Below are 19,271 nucleotides of genomic sequence, written 5' to 3'. Positions count from 1 at the left end.
TTGGTTGGGTTGAAAATGGCCCGGGTGCTGTTCTATGCCCACTGACAGATCCTCTGAAATGTTCCCGGGAAAAAACACTAGCTTTTCTCCTTTTATGGTATGCTCATTAATATTTAGATGAGCTGCGCGCTGATTGGTTGGTTTTCAACGAGTGAAGCTGGGGAGCAAAAACGCAACACGGCCAACAGCAGCACTCGCTGAAACACCGAAGTTGGAGACTTGAAATAAAAACGTGCAAATAAATCTATCGTGTCTACACAACACTGTTTTCAACAGATTGACTATATATCATTTGAAATGATTGATTTGAAAACATTACTTGTTTCCACTTCTGTTGTTGAAGCAAACTGGATTGACTTGGGTGGGTAGAACGTTAGGCTACAGCTTAGCAACCAAACCATATCCTGAAGAAGGATATGTTTCAGGCATGTAACACTTTCCTAGTCAGGGTTAGCAGGGGGTGCATTAAGCCTGTCGTGAGATGCACCCCCCTCTATTGTCTGTTCTGTATATCCCAGCATCAAATGATTCTTACTGTACACTGAGGGCACTAGTATGAATAAGCACAGTAAGTTTCAGGCATGTCACACTGTGCTAGTCAGGGTTAACAGGGGGTGCATTGCACTTACATCTAATGGAAAACCTGCCATAAAATGCTCTCCCCCCCATACGTTTCTATCCTTCTACGCCAGCATTATGTACATTTAATAGCATAAATTGAATACCAATACATGTGTATGTATAGGGTGGACAGGTCTGAAAACAGAAAAGTCCATGGTAGGTGAGGGATTATTATGTTTTATTTATTTTATTGACTTAAACAATAAGAATAATATTTCCTATCTTAAAAAAGGATTTGATGGGGCACCAAAAAATTGCCAACTGAAAAATCATCATAGTTATTATAATTATAATGCCGATATTATTTCAGTAGGCCTATAAAAATATTACGCACCTTTTAGGCATGTAAATCACAAAACAGGCAAAACAAGAGATATATTTAATTGCTCAAAAAACGTTACGACGGTGCCCCCCCCCCACCCCACAAAAAAAACAAATACACACTCAACTTTCCAAGCTCGCCGTGGGTGCCCTTTCCTACCTCAGTGGCCTGACGAATTTTGACAGTAGGCTAGGTAAACTTTTCGAAAATGGCCTCAAAAAGACAACAGGAGTCAGGGGCAGAAAAAGAAATAAACTGCGAAATGATGCCCGTGCATCACGTTCAGGTAAGTCCATGTTTAATTATTGTTAAATACAGGAAATGTGCTGCTAACTTAGCCTATGCATAGGCCTACACCTCGAACTATAGCTGACGTTATTGCTAATTTTAGCACACTCAAATATGTTATCTATGTATTTGAAATAACTGACGCCAGCTAGATGTTACTTTACTGTACATTCTATGATGCTTTTATATTCGATTGATCAAATAGTTTTTAAATTAGTAATAAAGGTGGAGAGCTCCTTGGCTGCATGCTTTCAGTTTTAAATGTTTGTAATTAATTTGGAAAACCAAGCTAAGAAACGTAAGGGTGGAGCTGAAAAATTAAGAGACAAAAATACATCACCTTCACTAGACAAGGTTTTACCAATTGAAAAACGGTTGTTTATTTTACATATTTTGTTTATTCTCCAAAAACTATTATGCACTCAAATAAAGGCCCAAAATTTCGCTCGCACGCATTGCGCGCTCACATTAAATCCGTAACTAGCATCATATCAAACACAGAATGTAGATGCATTGACAGGGCAGTTGTGGGGGGGGTGGGGGGGGGCCTCATAAAGGAATTATGCGTAGGGCACCAAAATGGCTAGCGGCGGCACTGAACCCACCCTACGCACAGGCTAATTGCATTAAAATCGCATGCCTTTGAACCTATACATTAGTATGAAGAGCCATGCCATGTGAAATACTTTGAACCTGCTACACAAAATACATTTTGTGTAGCAATAATCATGATCATACTGGGGGGGTATATTTCCTCAGATTGCGATGTCGTGGAGCAAGAATGTTGGTTCGCGTTCTTTACTATACCGTTTGAATGACGAATTTTAAGGATTTTGTGTTGAAAATAGCATCTTACACAGATAACAGACATCCTTCTCTTGAATTCAACAACAAAGACGGTATAATGTGAGACTTCTGTCTCCCCTTCTTTTGGATGCGATATCAAGACGAAATCCTTCACTCTTTGAATCGCGTGCGCTCCCGCGAAGGGGTGCCAATCCAGAGAGTCATGCATCGGGTGATTCAACACCGGCCCTGATTTTGTGGTGTGCTGAACTTGAAACTAGATTAGAATTCCACTTTACAGGATCTTTAAGGATTCATAATCCTGCAGCAGGAAAGGATTCTGTTCCTGAAAATAATTGGCACTCACTTGACCAACATCATCCTCCTTCTCTTGAACTATAGCCTACCAGAAGCATCCAGATGCAGTTGATCTAAATTATTATCTTCATCATAATCACTTATCTCTCCTACATTACCAACATCTTCTGCTTCTGTATCATCTGTATGTAGCTCTATCATTTTGTAAGTACTTCTTGGGGCTATTAGCAATATAGAAGCGTAACCTCGCCATGCAGAGAGTAGTCTATCATGGATCAAACCGACCGTTACATTCTCACAGACTGGATTATGTTTGTAATCCCACACTTCAAAGTTAAAGTCTGTTTGATGGCCTTTGGTTGACATTCGTTTAGGGAAGAAGAAATGATTTCCTTTTGTGTTAACGTGTTAAGACTTACACAATATGTTGTGCACTAGTAATCTTGCATCCTATCTAATGGCAATTAGAAAGACGCATCTATTAAACAATTTGATTGCTGCGTTGTTTCAGAAGCTTTATAGTAGCCTACATTTACACTGCAGTTGTTTTGCTCACAGCTATGCCCATACATTTGGTTATAATCTTGTATCTACTAATATAAATTGACAACACTAAAACATAGATAGTTTATCTCCTATTAAACACTTTAGTGCAGGGGTGGGGAATGTCCGGCATACGGCCCGCGAAATCATTTGGTCCGGCCCGCCATGGCACAGCAGGAACCATATTATTAGGTAGCCTACATTATCCGTTGGCAGCAGCACTATTTTAATTTGTGGAAGAGGACCGTGGCGTGGAGGACCGTTGCATACCAATGTACCAAAATTAATTAGCTTTCGAGCTCTGCGCGCTCGCATTAAGTGTGGAATTCCTTTCTAGCAAACCCAGAAAACGTTGTTGGTTTGGGCTAAGCCCCGAATGTTTGCAACGTATGGCTCCGCGCCTGATTAACACTCAGATCGATAAGCAGTCTCAAAAACGTTAGCAATATTTTAAAAAAAATACGATCCCTTTCCGTAGTCATGATACCCCCCAGAAATGAGTTCGGTAAAGTTGGCATGACATTCACACATTCAAACTTCCGGGATCAATAACTCCATATCGAAATGTTATTAAATCACAAATAACACATTATTCGTACTGTAGTAAGGTAAACAACAAGCTACAAAGTCATTTCCATCAAAACGAGCCGTCCTGCAACCTGAAGAAATAACATTGGTCTCTACGAACAGCCGGCAGTAAGACGAGCGCTTAGGGACCGTCTATAAACTACAACAGCGAAAACAGATACAACAAAAATATTTATTAATTTAATGTTTAAATAAGGTAGTTTTTCCAGACTTACCTCGATTATAACTTGTCTCATTCTGGTTGTACTACAGTGCTTACTTTTCAAAAAATAATCATAATTATAATTTTGGGGAATATATTTTGCCCAAAACGTTTAATAGTTTAATCAGTAAACACAATTGTGTCTTTAAACTTTCCTCACACATAATAGTCTTCTGTTGGTTGTACTACAGTGCTTACTTTTCAAAAATAATCATAATTATAATTTTGGGGAATATATTTTGCCCAAAACGTTTAATAGTTTCATCGTTAAATACAGTTGTGTCTTTAAACTTTCCTCACACATACATAGTCTTCTGTTGGATGTACTACAGCACTTACTTTTCAAAAATAGGCATAATCCTATTTTGGGGAAATATTTTTTGCCAAAAACGTTTAATAGTTTTATAATTAAACACAGTTGTGACTTTAAACTTTCCTCACACATCAATAGTCTTCTGTTGGTTGTACTACAGCACTTACTTTTCAAAAAAATCCATATGCATAATTTTAGGGAATATTTATTGCTAAAAACATTTAATACTTTAATAATTACAAAGAGTCATGTCTCCAAAACGAATCCACACATAGTCTCGATCAGCACGGTCTTCTTTAAGCAGATGAAAACATTGCTTTCTAATGAGAAACAAACTATTTCATTGGTGTCAAATAGCAATAGTTTATGCCCTGAAGTTTAGTATTATTTGTCTATGCAGTGTATTTTTGCCTGGATGTGCACACACGTTCAAGTTCAAGTCTTTTATTGTCAGATGGACACAACAACACAGGGTCAGACTGGACACTGACATTCGTAGGACAAGACAATGCAAAGCATCCTGGCATAACATAACATACACAAGTACACAGAACATAGATCATCTATAATAAGATGACATATAGTAAACCTCCTAATATACAAATAATATACAATATTCAATACACTATACTAAATCTCTAAATACACATCATACACATAATAACCTATACAAACCTTAAAAACCTATACTAATCAGAATCAGAAAGGGATTTTTTTGCCTTGAAAGTTTGCACAGAAAAGGAATTTGCTTTGGCAGGAAGGTGCATACAATAAACATATAGGAATCTTAAATTTAAATGTGGTCTAACTATACTAAGGGTACATAAACTAGCAATACTAAATGGAATAGAATTAAAATAAAATATACAATAAAATATAAGTTGCCGTAATTTACAATATAAAAAAACTAATATTACAGGAGATACAAATGGTACAGATACAGTATTTTTATGTAGTGCAACATGCAAATTGTTTTAAGACATGAAGTCATTAAAGTCAGTGTGAACTCTTGGCCTTGTTGAAGAGGCCAACAGCAGAATGGAAGTTTTTGTTTTTGTGGTTTGAGGTTTTGGTCCTGATGGACCCCAGCCTACTGCCGGAGGGGAGTGACTGAAACAAAGAGTGTCCAGGGGGTCAGATGGCTGAGCGGTTAGGTGGTCGGGCAATTAATCAGAAGGTTGTTGGTTCGATTCCCGGCTGTGCTAAATGACGTTGTGTCCTTGGGCAAGGCACTTCACCCTACTTGCCTCGGGGGGGAATGTCCCTGTAATTGCTGTAAGTTGCTCTGGATAAGAGCGTCTGCTAAATGACTAAATGTAAATGTCCAGGGTGGGAGGAGTCGGTCTCAGTCTTCTTCACTCGCCTCAGGGTTCTCGAGGTGTGCAGGTCCTCAAGGGAAAGCAGATTACAGCCAATCACCTACGCTGCAGCCTGCTCTTGTCCTTGGCAGTGGCAACAGCGTACCAGATGGTGATGGAGGTGAGGATGGACTCAATGATGGCTGTGTAGAAGTGCACCATCATTGTCTTTGGCAGGTTGAATTTCTTCAGCTGCCGCAGGAAGTATATCCTCTGTTGTTCTTTCTTCGTGAGGGAGCTGATGTTCAGTTCTCACTTGAGGTCCTGGGAGAGGATAGTGCCCAGGAAGCGGAAGGACTCCACAGTGTTGACTGGGGAATCACACAGGGTAATTGGGGTGAGTGGGGCTGTGTTCTTCCTGAAGTCCACAACCATCTCCAATGTCTCGAGAGCATTAAGCTGTAGGTTGTTCTGGCTGCACCAGGTCACCAGGTTGTCCGCTTCCCACCTATAATCAGACTCGTCTCCACCAGAGAGGAGCCCAATGAGGGTGGTGTCGTCCGCAAACTTCAGGAGTTTGATGGACGGATGACTGGAGATGCAGCTGTTGGTGTAAAGGGAGAAGAGCAGAGAAGAAAGGACGCAGCCCTGAGGAGATCTGGTGCTGATGGACCGGGAGTCAGAGACTTGTGTTCCCAGTTTAACGCACTGCTTCTTGTTAGACAGAAAGTCTGTGATCCACGTTCAGCTGGGAGAGCTTGTCCTGAAGCAGGGCGGGGATGATGGTATTGAAGGCAGAGCTGAAGTCCACAAACAGGATCCTGGCGTAGGATGCTGGGGAGTCCAGGTGCTGTAGGGTGAAGTGGAGGGCCATGTTAACTGCATCGTCCACAGACCTGTTGGCTCTGTAGGCAAACTGCACGGGGTCGAGTAGAGGGTCTGTGATGGATTTAAGGTGTGCCAGCACCAGGCGTTCGAAAGCCTTCATTACCACAGAGGTTAGGGCGACGGATCTGTAGTCATTAAGTCCTGTTGGCCTTGCCTTTTTGGGCACAGGGGTGATGGTGGAGGACTTTAGACAGGCTGGCACATGGCATGTCTCCAGGGAGGTGTTAAAGATGTAGGTAAACACCGGAGTCAGCTGGTCAGCGCAGTTCTTGAGGGTGGCTGGAGAGACAGAGTCTGGCCCAGCTGCTTTGCGGGGGTTCTGTCTCTTGAACAGTTTGTTCACTTCTCTCTCCTGAATGGAGAGAGTCGTCACTGTAGAGGGGGGGAGGGCAGAGGCCTCATGGATGGAAAGGGGTTGTTCAGGACTGTCCAATTGTCTTTCAAATCTACAGCAGAACTCATTCAGGTCGTTGGCCAGGCGGGAGTCGTGAGTGGAGTGGGGGGCTCTGGGCTTGAAGTTGGTAATCTACCTGAGCCCTCTCCAGACAGAACCGTTGTTTGCAGAGAATTTATGTTCTAGTCTCTCCGAGTACAGTCGTTTAGCCTCTCTCAACGCCTTGCTAAACCTTGTCTTAAGACAAGTGAAGTACAATAGTGCAATGTTGCTGTTAGTGCAACCAGTAGCTGAAAGTGACAGTGTGTAAAGTGACTAGTGAGAAGTGTATCAGTGTCCATATCAATGTCTATTCAGAAGCCTGATGGCCTTTGGAAAGAAACTATTGTCCTTTTTACCCCGTCCTGACAGCTTTTTTGAGGCATCGTGTGGTACATGTCCTGTAGGGCTGGGAACTTCCTGCCGATTATGAACTCAGCAGAATGGCTTTGTCAACCAACAACAAACTGTGGAGTAGTTTTAGATACATGACTCTTTAAAATATTCCTAAAATTAATATTATGCCTATTCTTTTTTTAAGTGCTGTAGTACATCCAACAGAAGACTATGTATGTGTGAGGAAAGTTTAAATACACAACTGTATTTAACGATGAAACTATTAAACGTTTTGGGCAAAAAATATTCCCCAAAATTATAATTATGATTATTTTTGAAAAGTAAGCACTGTAGTACAACCAACAGAAGACTATTTATGTGTGAGGAAAGTTTAAAGACACAACTGTGTTTAATGATTAAACTATTAAACGTTTTGGGCAAAATATATTCCCCAAAATTATAATTATTTTTAAAAGTAAGTGCTGTAGTACAACCAACAGAAGACTATTTGTCTGTGAGGAAAGTTTAAAGACACTACTGTGTTTAATGATAAAACTATTAAACGTTTTTGGCAAAAAATATTCTCCAAAAATTGGATTATGCCTATTTTTGAAATGTAAGTGCTGTAGTACAACCAACATAAGACCATTGATGTGTGAGGAAAGTTTAAAGACACAACTGTATTTAATGATGAAACTATATAACGTTTTGGGCAAAAAATATTCCCCAAAATTATAATTATGCTTATTTTTGAAAAGTAAGCGCTGTAGTACAACCAACATAAGACTATTGATGTGTGAGGAAAGTTTAAAGACACAACTGTATTCAATTATTAAACTATTAAACATTTTTAGTAAAAGAATATTCCCATAAATGACGATTATGCTTGTTTTTTTAAAGTAAGTGCTGTAGTACAACCAGAATGAGACAAGTTATAATCGAGGTAAGTTTGGAAAAACTACCTTATTTAAACATTAAATTAATAAATATTTTAGTTGTATCTGTTTTCGCTGTTGTAGTTTATAGACGGTCCCTAAGCGCTCGTCTCACTGCCGGCTGTTCGTAGAGACCAATGTTATTTCTTCAGGTTGCAGGACGGCTCGTTTTGATGGAAATGACTTTGTAGCTTGTTGTTTACCTTACTACAGTACGAATAATGTGTTATTTGTGATTTAATAAAATTTCGAAATGGAGTTATTGATCCCGGAAGTTTGAATGTGTGAATGTCATGCCAACTTTACCGAACTCCAGAAGTTTTCGACGCACCCCTAGTCAAAGCAGGCTGCATCCGTGCCAGCTAACGTCACAAACCTCACCAAAGAGAAGCAGTTCCAGCCATCACATTAGGGGTGAGTTAAATGTTTGACCAAATATAGCAGGCACATTAAGTTGATAATTATGTAGTCCCCGAATGGTTTTATAAATATCCAAATGGCCCTTGGCAGAACAAAAGGTTCCCCACCCCTGCTTTAGTGATACGAGCAGACAAAAGGGAACTTAGGTGTTTTTTAGTTATTCAGCACCTTCAGCCAGGGACGCAGATCCTCAACTTTGGTTGGAGGTCAGTGCGAAGTAAATGTTGGCCCACAACACTCGGACCACTTCTTTACATGGTCAGAACAATGGCAATGGTTTGATTCAGTTTTCTCCAGCTGTTATGGCAGCCACGAACTGCACAGTTCACGCTGGGCATCTCTATTAGCCTTAAATTAGTACCAGAGCCTGTTTAACACATTCTCTTTAAGTAGGCCTACCGTTATAAAGCGGAAAGTATCTAAACCGGAAATAAGAATACGCGGATGGCCGCGCCCATCGCAACTTCTGGAATAAGGTCAATACTGTCCATTTTTTAACAGTGTGTTGTTTTACGGGGTGGTGGTGGACCCAAGTGCACAACCAGTAGCGGACTGGCCATCGGGAGAATTCCCGATGGGCCAAAGCACTTTTGGGCTGGAGGGCCAATTTTTTACTACTACTAAAAATGTTGGAAGAAGATCGAGCAACACGGTTTGCCGGACCCCCTTTCCCCCAGGCCGGTTGGTCTATTCCAAATGAACGTCTATGCAGCCCCTAGTGCCGCTTATAGACAGTGACAGGTCGAAAGTTAGCTATAGAGACAATATAAAGATGTAAAACCAGGTTAAGAAACTTAAACGTAATTACCTTCACTAGACAATGTTTTACCAATTGGACAAAGGCAAAAAGTCAGTACAGAAATGACACAAAAAAATACTGGTCTAACTGGAACCGGAAGTATTCTACCGAGGGTAGACAAAACTATTATCCGGCAATGAATGATGTGAAAACCAGGGTTGATAAACTGCAGGGCTGATGAGTTGATGGGAGACAGGTGTGGAGACTGAGGCAGAGAGTGAGTGGGTAATTGGGACTGGAGACCATGGCCACACCCACAAGCGGGAAACACAAAACAACAACCCGCCACTAGGGGGCAGAGGGCCCGACAATTTGGAAAGATTACTGTATATTTTCACTTTTGATATAAATTTCCATTGTAAGTTTGGTCTTAAATTTCATTTAGAAGTGGTATTAAAATGTCTTAAATTTTACTTACTATAATTTTTCCTAGAAAAAAAATACTTAAATAATAATTAACGCTCCGTTTTGGCTGAAATGTTTGTTGGACGCCCTGTTTCTATAAAAAATTGTTGCTTGCGTTGAAAGCTCAAGCCTGGCACATGTGGTTAGTTTACTTAACAGAAGTGAATTCGACGGATACAGTGTGGACAGAGAGAGTCCGATGCTCCGCAGTCGTACGCTCGCATCCAGTTACAACACAGTGTTAGAGAGTAGAAAAAATAATAGACTAACTGCAAAAACAGTGACACCTTTACTTTACAATATTCAGCAAAGGGAACAACAAAACACTATCTAAACATCATGTTCAACCAACAGAGCTCAAAAGGCTGGACAAACCAGCATAGTGGAACAAATACTCAGTGGAGACTGGGGTAGATGATACAAGCGCAGAGCGCACACTTATTAAAAGCACAAAACGGAGCAGGCAGAAGGCAAGCGTTCGGTACATACTGAGGCAGGATGACAGGGCAAAGGTAGCATACCAGACGACAGGCTAGTAGAGGAATCCAGGACAAAAGCTGTCCGGGGCAGGTCACTTGTTTAGCCATTATTGTGGCGATGTTAGTACATTGGGTAAAAAGCAGCTATTCTAGCAAAGTTAGCTGGCTAAAGGCCGCCCAGAGTCTTTGGAACCCCTAGCAATCATAGCTACCTCTTATCGTTCTTCAACTTGCTTCAACAGTTCCATTTTATTTGGAAAACAAATTAAACACACACACCAGTCAACTATAAATCAGGTTTATATTAATATATCTTCTTAAATACATTTGAATAATAAAAATTAACTCAAAATGCATTTTGATCAAACTTGCCTGGGCGGGCCAGTGAGTAATGTGGGCAGGCCAGTGCCGCCCTGGTCCAATACTGGCTACGCCCCTGGTTTATACCCGTAAATACCCTGTATAGCTTCATTTATCTGTCATTTCTTGAATCTGGAAAGAGCTGATGAACAGTCAAATAGGTTCTTCTGGTACTTTTGTACAGATCAACTTTATTTCAGAGAAAAAGCATTGTTTATAGTTTAAGTAGTGTGTTTGTGTTCACACCCATTCGCTATGTGCAAGACTGTACTTCCGTTCTACTTCCGAGTGTGCGTGTCCATACTTCCGGCAATATGGTAATGCTTTACACAAGATGTCTTCAAGACCTGTCCAAGCTAACAATATCAGACGTCCACAGACTCGTCCGGAAAGGATGCTCTTCCCCCGGAGTAAGCGGGAAAAAGGGTACAAGATGTACCTTTCTAGTTTTATTGACAACTATGAAGGTAAGTTTGAAATTGACAGCCAAACACATTCACATTGTGGGATAACTAATTAGCTAGCAGTAGCTATGTAGCTAACATTTAGGTTAGTTGTCCTTTAGAGATTTTAGATTTGTAGAATTATCGTTTGTTTTTACGTTCAATGTTTTTTAGTTGAGGTGCATACGACCAAAACAAAAATGCAACACCCTAAAAAAGTGCTAACTTCTTCAGTGCGCTGCAAGTTCTACAACAGATGTTTGCAAATATCGAGCAAAGTGAGTATGAAGAGGAGACCGAGGATGTGTCAGAAATAGAAGACGGCAAAGTGTGTGTGGAGCATGTGGCAGAAGAGCAAGAAGAAGAAGAAGACGGGCAAGAGTACGCGGAGCATACGTCGGAAGAAGAAAACGGGCAAGAGTATAATGCAGTCGACGACAACGCAGCCGCCGACCGAAATACTTTCTCGTCGAAAAATGGCAAAATGGAATGGCGTTCAGTTGTGTATCCGAGGCTGCTGTCGCAACGTGACAGCCGTGAGAGGACCCCCAGAGGACCCACAGCGTATGCCGTTTCCCACGCTCACAACACTCCGCGTTTTTACTCTTTGTCACGCCACAAATCGAAAGAGTGATCTTGGACGAGACAAATCGGGAAGGCTATCTGAAACGCGGAGAGTAGTGGAAAGCCATGGACGCCACTGACCTACGCGCCTACATAGGGCTGCTAATCCTGGCAGGGGTGTACAAGTCCCGAGGCGAAGCGGCCGCCAGTCTATGGGACGCGCAAAGTGGCAGAGCGATTTTCCGTGCTACCATGCAGCTGAAACTCTTCTACAACCTATTCGACGTCGATACGATTTGACGACCGTGGGACGCGAGCGGCGAGAAGCGCCACGGACAAGTTGGCGGCGATACGAGAGGTCTGGGATATGTGAGTAGAGAGATTACCCCGCCTCTACGACCCAGGGCCCGAAGTGACCATGGATGAACAACTGGTCGCGTTCAGAGGATGGTGTCCTTTCAGGCAGTACATGCCGAGCAAACCAACAAAGTATGGGATCAAGTCGTGGGTCACGTGCAATGCAAAATCAAGCTATGCTTGGAAGATGCAAGTGTACACCGGGAAGTTGAGCGACGGAGCCCCGGAGAGGAACCAGGGGATGCGCGTTGTGCTCGACATGACATAACATGAGGGCCTGAAGGATCGCAATGTCACGTGTGAAGATTTCTTCACCTCCTACGAACTTGGGCGAGAGCTCATGGCGACGAGAAACATGACCATGGTTGGCACCGTGCGAAAGAGCAGGTCCAAGCTCCCATCCGAGCTGCTTGCAACAAACAGGCAACGGGTGCTGTCGTCGCAGTTTGCCTTCACGCCCACCACCACTCTAGTTTCCTACCTCGCCAAGAAAAACAAGAAAGTTTTACTTATGAGCACACGCCACACAAACGACGAAATCAGTGACAGAACAGGCTGCAAACCAACCATCGTCATAGACTTCAACCGCAACAAAGGAGGTGTCGACAATCTGGACAAGGTCATCACAGCCTACAGCTGTAAAAGGAAGATGGCCCGCTGGTCCCTTGTCATCTTCAGCAACATCGTTGAGGTCTCCTCCTACAACGCCTTTGTGATATGGAGAGAGGTCAACCCCAACTGGATGCCGCGTAAGCGCAACAAGAGGAGGTATTTCCTCGAGCAGCTCGGAAGGGCCCTCGTGACTCCGCTGATCGAGAGGAGACGATGTCTGCCCCGCGCGGAAGCTGCTGCCGCGGTTGTGAAAGATCTACGGATGGCCAGCTGTCGCGATCCACTTCCTCGACGACGAACCGAAGAGGATGGCTCAGCAGCCGCCACCGCCTCCTCATCGGCAGGGCCGACCTCGCCAGTCCCTGCCAGTAAGAGGAAGAGATGTCAAGTCAGCCCGGTGAAGAAGGACCGTAAACAATCACGGTTTGTCGCGGTTGTAAGAGGCATGTCTGCAAATCCTGTTCGCATGTATACTGCCCCACATGCCCCACCGAATTGGGCTTCAGCCAAGGAGAGGTTCCCGTTGACCCTGGTCGACCTGCAGGAGTGTGTGCAGGAGACTGAACAACTCAGTCGAGTGCAGAAGATGGGCTTTGCTCAAGTCACAGCACAGTGCTGCTGCCGCCGCCGCTGGCGGCATGGGATGAATAGACAATGTATCAGGACGGCAGGCCGGAGGTCTATCCAGAGTGCTGTCTGCGGGTCCTTGTGAAGCACGTTGTCATGCATGGTGTGGCAACTTTTCATGGTACAAAAATAAATAAATCCAAATAAAGTGAAAAATTGTATTTTATTCCTCGCGTTGTCTGTCTATGACTATGACGCCACTCTCGTGCCATTTCGGGGTCGAGGTGAGTCAAACTGACGTTGTGACAACTTTTTCAACAAAAAATAAATAAAGTGAAACCTTTTATTTCTAGCCTTGTCTGCCTAGCCTATTAGTACACTCTCGCGCTGTATCCTAGTCTGCGCTGTTACTCACCATACCTAGTCTGTTACGCCACTCTCGTGCTGATGACCTTTCGTAATACAAAATTAAAAGTGAAACGTTATCTGTCTAAATAAAATAAAAATAAAAAAGAGGGTCATATTTGGCCTGACCGGGGAGCAATCCTGGACTGTGTAGTTGACATCCCTGCCACTTGCCACTAGACCACAAGACCACTGGTTTATTGTTTGTGCTGTCTCTGTCTGATTTTTTATTATTATTATTTTTTTGACACTGCAACGTCTGTGTCGTCTATTACGAGACCCCGCACTGTCTCCGGTTTCTTGTGGCCCACAGCGGTCTTCTGACAACTTCTCATAGTAAAAAAATTAAAATAAAGTGAAACCTTTTTATTCCCCCAGTGTGGGCCACAATGACCCAGAGGCAGCGCGAAGGTGGCGTAATAGACAGAGGTGTGGGTCACAACGACCCGGAGACAGCGTGAGGGATAAATGCAAGCTGCATAGACAATGAGGAGAGCGTGAGGGTTAAACCCGTGTTTTTGGGAACATTTAACAGGATCCAAAAGAGGTTAATCTATAGGCTAGGCCACTGCATTTACAATAAGTTGTTACATCAACTATTAATTGAGACTGCCCTCCTTTCAGTCACCACTGCCCTCCAGTCTACCAGAGCGGCTTCGAGGTCTTCCGTCATCATTCTGCTGGACCTTTCTGCGGCGTTTGATACGGTTAACCACCAGATCCTGCTCTCCAGACTTTTTGAGATGGGCATCACTGGCACTGCACTCCAGTGGATCTCATCCTACCTGTCGGGAAGATCCTACCAGGTCTCCTGGGGAGGCAAACTGTCAGACCCTCGCCAGCTCTCCACGGGTGTCCCACAGGGCTCCGTCCTTGGACCCCTCCTCTTCTCTCTGTACACCACCTCACTCGGACCAATCATCACCTCCCATGGCTTCTCCTACCACTGCTACGCTGACGACACGCAGCTGTACCTGTCGTTCCCCCCGACCGATCCGGGGATCTCAGCTAGGATTGAGGCCTGCCTCGCAGACATCTCCGCCTGGATGACCGAGCACCACCTCCAGCTGAACCTTGCCAAAACGGAACTTCTCATCATCCCGGCTAAACCCTCCATCTCCCACGACCTCTCAATCACCCTGGGAGACCCCCTCATCCTCTGCCAGGAACCTTGGAGTTACCATGGACGACAAGCTCTCCCTCACGGCCCACATTGCTGCGGTCTCTCGGTCATGAAGATTCACCCTCTACAACATCTGGAAGATCAGGAGATACCTGTCTGAGCACTCCACCCAGCTGCTTGTCCAAGCACTGGTCCTCTCCAAGTTGGACTACTGCAACTCGCTGCTCGCCGGTCTCCCAGCATGTGCAACCCGCCCTCTTCAGAGGATTCAGAACGCGGCGGCTCGTCTGGTCTACAACCTACCCAGGCCCTCCCACTTTACCCCGCTCCTCATCTCCCTCCACTGGCTACCCATAACGGCCCGCATCAGATTCAAGACCCTGGTACTGACCTTCTGTGCAGTGAACGGGACTGCACCCGACTACATCAAGTCTCTCCTGCAGCCTTACACCCCCACCCGCCACCTACGGTCTTCTTCAGACAACCGCCTGGTGGTCCCACCGCTCAAGACCACCCGGTCCCAACACAAGCTCTTCTCCTGCCTGGCCCCCCAGTGGTGGAATCAACTCCCCACCTCCATCAGAGACACAGACTGTCTCTCCACCTTCAAGAGAAGGCTCAAGACGCACTTGTTTCGGGAGTACAACGGTACATAGGAATGGTTTGCTCAACCCAATGCTAGTTTCCTCAAGGATCTAAATGACTTGCTTAGGCTGTTGCTCTTGTTGGTTAGTGGTAGCTGATTTAAACTGTTGTATTCTATTCTATTTTAGTTAATCCTATTTTTTATTGCTTTCCTACAGGTACACTTGCACTTAGAGATGAATGTTGTTTAATTGTAACTTGCTTAACTACATGCTCTTATGGTTTCTTCCCTTTAGCAATTATTTTTTGGTTGTTCACAATATGTACTTCTTGTTTTGGCTACCCGCAATGCTATGGGGCTATCTTGTTGTTATTATCAGTGACCTATGCACTTTGTAAGCTCTCTCTTGGAAGTCGCTTCGGATAAAAGCGTCTGCTAAATGAATAAATGTAAATGTAATTGGCAGCATTTATGCCATTTAGAACATACTGTAAGGTGTCTTTAAGTATGCAAATGTTATTTCTTTAGGGGAAATAGGAGGAGGGTGGGTAGATCTGACCTGCCCCCACAGCTAAAAAAAAAAAGTCAGAGGGGAAACACTGATCTCTGGTAATTTAACTTGTTCGCTGTTGTCTCCTGCTCTCGCTGTCAGATCGCCGGAAGTTGTCACCGGAAGTACTGGCACACACATTCAAGTTCGAACGTCAACCCACCGCCATGTTGTGCACAGAGCCTATTGTTGTGCCGTTTACTTGGTTGGGGTGGCGGCAGGGATGAACTTCGTCGCGGGACAGGGGCCCTGACTTGACCCCCCGATTGTCATTGTATTATTATCTGCACACTGCCTAAAACCATATTGTTTTTAAAGGCTAAAACAATTGGGGACAGTGATTTCTATACCTCACTCCTTCCCTAACAGATGGTCCCCCTTCTTCATTATGATCTTCCCACTACAATTAGCGTTAGCTTTACAGTACCCTTGAACATAGCACACATCTGGTATCTACACCGGCTGTATGTAGGCCTACGGCTACTCTTTGAACTGTTCAGGAGCAGCAACCATGTATTCATTTAACGCTAGATCATTAATTGTGGAGCTGGATAAGTGTCGTTGTACAGAGAACTGTCTAAATAGGATTGTTTTGTTGAGTAATTTTGAGTTAGGGGAATTCTATATTAGCGTTTTAACATTCATTTGTAGGCTCACTTTAGTTCGGTTAAGTGAAGCCCTCGTGTGTGCCCCCCTGCCCCTTATAACATTTAATGGTATTTTGTACAATAATACATATTGCAGTATGTTAATGTATTTATCGGATACAATAATAGTTTATTTGTGGGGGTTGTCTTTGTGTTAGCATACCTGGCATCAGTCACTTAAACGCAAATTTAAAGCGGAGCGTGCCCCTATGATTCATGAAGACGAAGTGAAAAGGAGTAAAGAGAAGTTTGGTCACAAGAGAGCCAGAGTCTACAGATGCGGCAGGAGCCTGTTGCAGATCTGTGTCACGAATGAGTAGATCCATGTAGATGTACATATACTAGAAAAGTTTTTGTGCATGATAATATTTTACAGGATGTCTTTGTGAATAGTAACTGAGGTTCTCCTTGTGTGGTTGCAAAATTCTAATTTAGTTGAAAAAGATGGTTTTGCATTGAAAGGTTGATCTGTATTCCTTTTTTTCCTTTTTATTTCCAACAGGTACCTGCTGTGATTGGTGAGGTTGCATCCTCTATTGAGAGGCATGTGCAAGTCCTACATATATATGCAGTATGAGAAGATGACACCTGACACCTCCATGGTCGACGACCGCATGCAGCGAACTTTTGATGCTCACTGGAAGATGGCCTTTACCAGCAAGGTTACGGTTACAGACGGCATGGATCTGTGCAGGGGAACAGGAGTTGAGGAAGGGGTAACAGCCGCTTTCTGTGCCTACTTTGTTTTCAACATGGCTAACCCAAGCTAAATGAAGAATACCCTGTCCTTTCTACAATGTACACTACTGAACATTACTGTGGTGGGTGAAAAGCCCCTTCCACTCACTGACTCAAGTGATCGATCTACCATATTAAATATGCCACAACCTTATAGATGTACAAGGTGTAGAAGAACCACCTTCACCTTAATGAAAATGTTTCAACATGTTGGCCTTATCCATGCCCACGAAGCCAACTTCAATATCACATGTGGGCTAAATGACTTTAAGTCAATGTTTACATTATACAAATCTTACAGGCATGTATTGTTAACATGGGGAGCAGGTGCTACCTAATAATGACGACCTGCATATGGACAATAACACTGATCTAAACATGGACAACATGGAGAATGATCAACAGCCGGAAGCAGATATACCACCTAGTATGGATGCATTGTTGAGGCATTTTAAAGGAAATCTCTTTATCTTCATTCTTAAATGTAGAGAAAAAAATCACATAGTTGACATTGTAATTTCCCCAAAAGTGAAAAGAGAATGTATCTGTTTTAAACTTGCTTGTTTGTGAATTTCTTACAAAACTTAAGGATGTTTTCGGTAATGTCATCACTCCGAAATGCCACTATATACACCAATTATTCGTTTGTGAACATTCGGGATGCACGCGCAATGTGGTTGTAGAAAACCGGGAAAGGATACCATTTAAAATGGCAAAAGGACCACACGGATAATACAAATAGTTAGATTTAAAAATACCAAAAAAGGTCGAGGATAGCCTTTAAGAGAGAAAGCGATTACCCATTGATCTGTCACATCAGAATTTTGATTTGGGTCACGAAAGTCTTGAAATTTGAGTGAGAATGTCGCCCGGTACAGACCGCAAAGTCTTCACGTCATGTCACTAAGTTCATCATTTTAGGCTACAGTTTTACAGTCAATTCTACATCTAAAAAGTCGAGCAGGGCAGCTTTCAAGAGATATGGGAATTCTGCTTTTAGGCAGCTGGTCCGATTATTTTTCTGATTTGTTTAAACTGGCAATCTGAGTGAGACTGCGTCCCCGTTACACTGTTTTGACGTTAGCCTCAGTCAGACTCGCTCACTGGCAGTGTGCACAATGTTGTATTTCACTCCATTCTACACCAGAAACGTCAGGGAGGACTGCCTAATGTAGATACGAGCCTGATGAAGATAGCCAGCATCTCGGATTTCTTTAACTGAGCCTGTTTCATTCTTCATTTGCCTGAGAAAGCGACCTCCGTTAGCCAGGCTAGTTTTGCCCAATCACTTTGTCAGGCTATTTAAGGATATCGGGGTCAAGTGACTTTTGTGCATAGACAAGTAAAACGTTAATGTATTTGTCCCAAGGCCAAGAGCCTCAAAAAGTTAATGTGAAGCCCTGCAATCCAGTGGCCAGAGATATATGATGACCTGATCGACACTCCAAGTGTAATAGACCGGGAAGAAGTTCGTCTTTTGCAACCGACATGCGCAGTTGAGCCTGCTTGACAGTTGTGTGACGTAGGGTGATAATTGGTCTATAATACATTACTCAAGACTTATTTCTATGTACGGCCCCTTGCGTACATTATGGTGCATGCTCCTTGAGGTAAAACACCATTACTTTAAGACTGTTGCAGGTAACTGCCGAAATTTCATTCATGTAGCAAAAAGTGACATGCACCAAATACGACAATGCTGGGAGTTTTCCCAAGACAACCTTCTTAATGAATTTGAGATGGCTACAAATACTCTATTTTCATCTTCACTCCCATTATAGCTCTACAGAGATGTATTGTTAATGTACATGGAAGTGAAAGCAAATTTCATAGCATGCAGCGTGTTTCAGGGGTCATTATTAACAGTGTAAAGATGTATTCATCGTTGATTATTTGCATGCAGAGAATATTCCTATTTTTTTCTTAACCAAATTAATTTTCAATATTAACACACAGGGGCTTCTTTGTGGTAAGCTTCGTGTCCCAATGTGTTATGAGTCACACAGATACATGTGAACTTTACGAAAATTAATACTATTAGTACTGTTGTAGGCTAGCTATACGTGCACTGCCTATACGTTGTTTGCTTCGTGTTTTTTGTTTGACTGCTTAAGTATTGTGTCGGATTAAAGAAACTAAACTTGAATATCTGGCTCCGTCGTTGTTCTAGCTCGGACGGCAAAACAAGCTAAATTAAGCATATGTTATAATGATAATGAGTGTTGCTTACTATTACTAGTTTATTGTTAATGCCATCGTTATGGTGTTACCTGACAAAGTTCTAGGCCTAACAATATAACGACCATAACAACAGGATTATCAGACATGATTTATTCATCTTAGTC

The 19,271-nt window shown here is 43.0% G+C and overlaps 1 long non-coding RNA gene across 1 annotated transcript; it reads left to right on the top strand.

The window, feature by feature from the left end:
* Positions 1–1,101: 1,101 nt before the first annotated feature.
* LOC146286403 (uncharacterized) lies at positions 1,102–18,230 on the top strand. The gene is made up of 3 exons (XR_014758503.1): positions 1,102–1,229; positions 10,714–10,801; positions 16,691–18,230. It is a non-coding gene; the product is annotated as an uncharacterized LOC146286403 (long non-coding RNA).
* The last annotated feature ends 1,041 nt before the right edge of the window (positions 18,231–19,271 follow it).

This window comes from Hypomesus nipponensis, chromosome 6 (assembly GCF_054491055.1).
Source record: "Hypomesus nipponensis isolate SF chromosome 6, ASM5449105v1, whole genome shotgun sequence".
Taxonomy (NCBI): domain Eukaryota; kingdom Metazoa; phylum Chordata; class Actinopteri; order Osmeriformes; family Osmeridae; genus Hypomesus; species Hypomesus nipponensis.
Note: the sequence above shows the minus strand (reverse complement) of the source record. Positions and strands in the feature narration are given on the sequence as shown.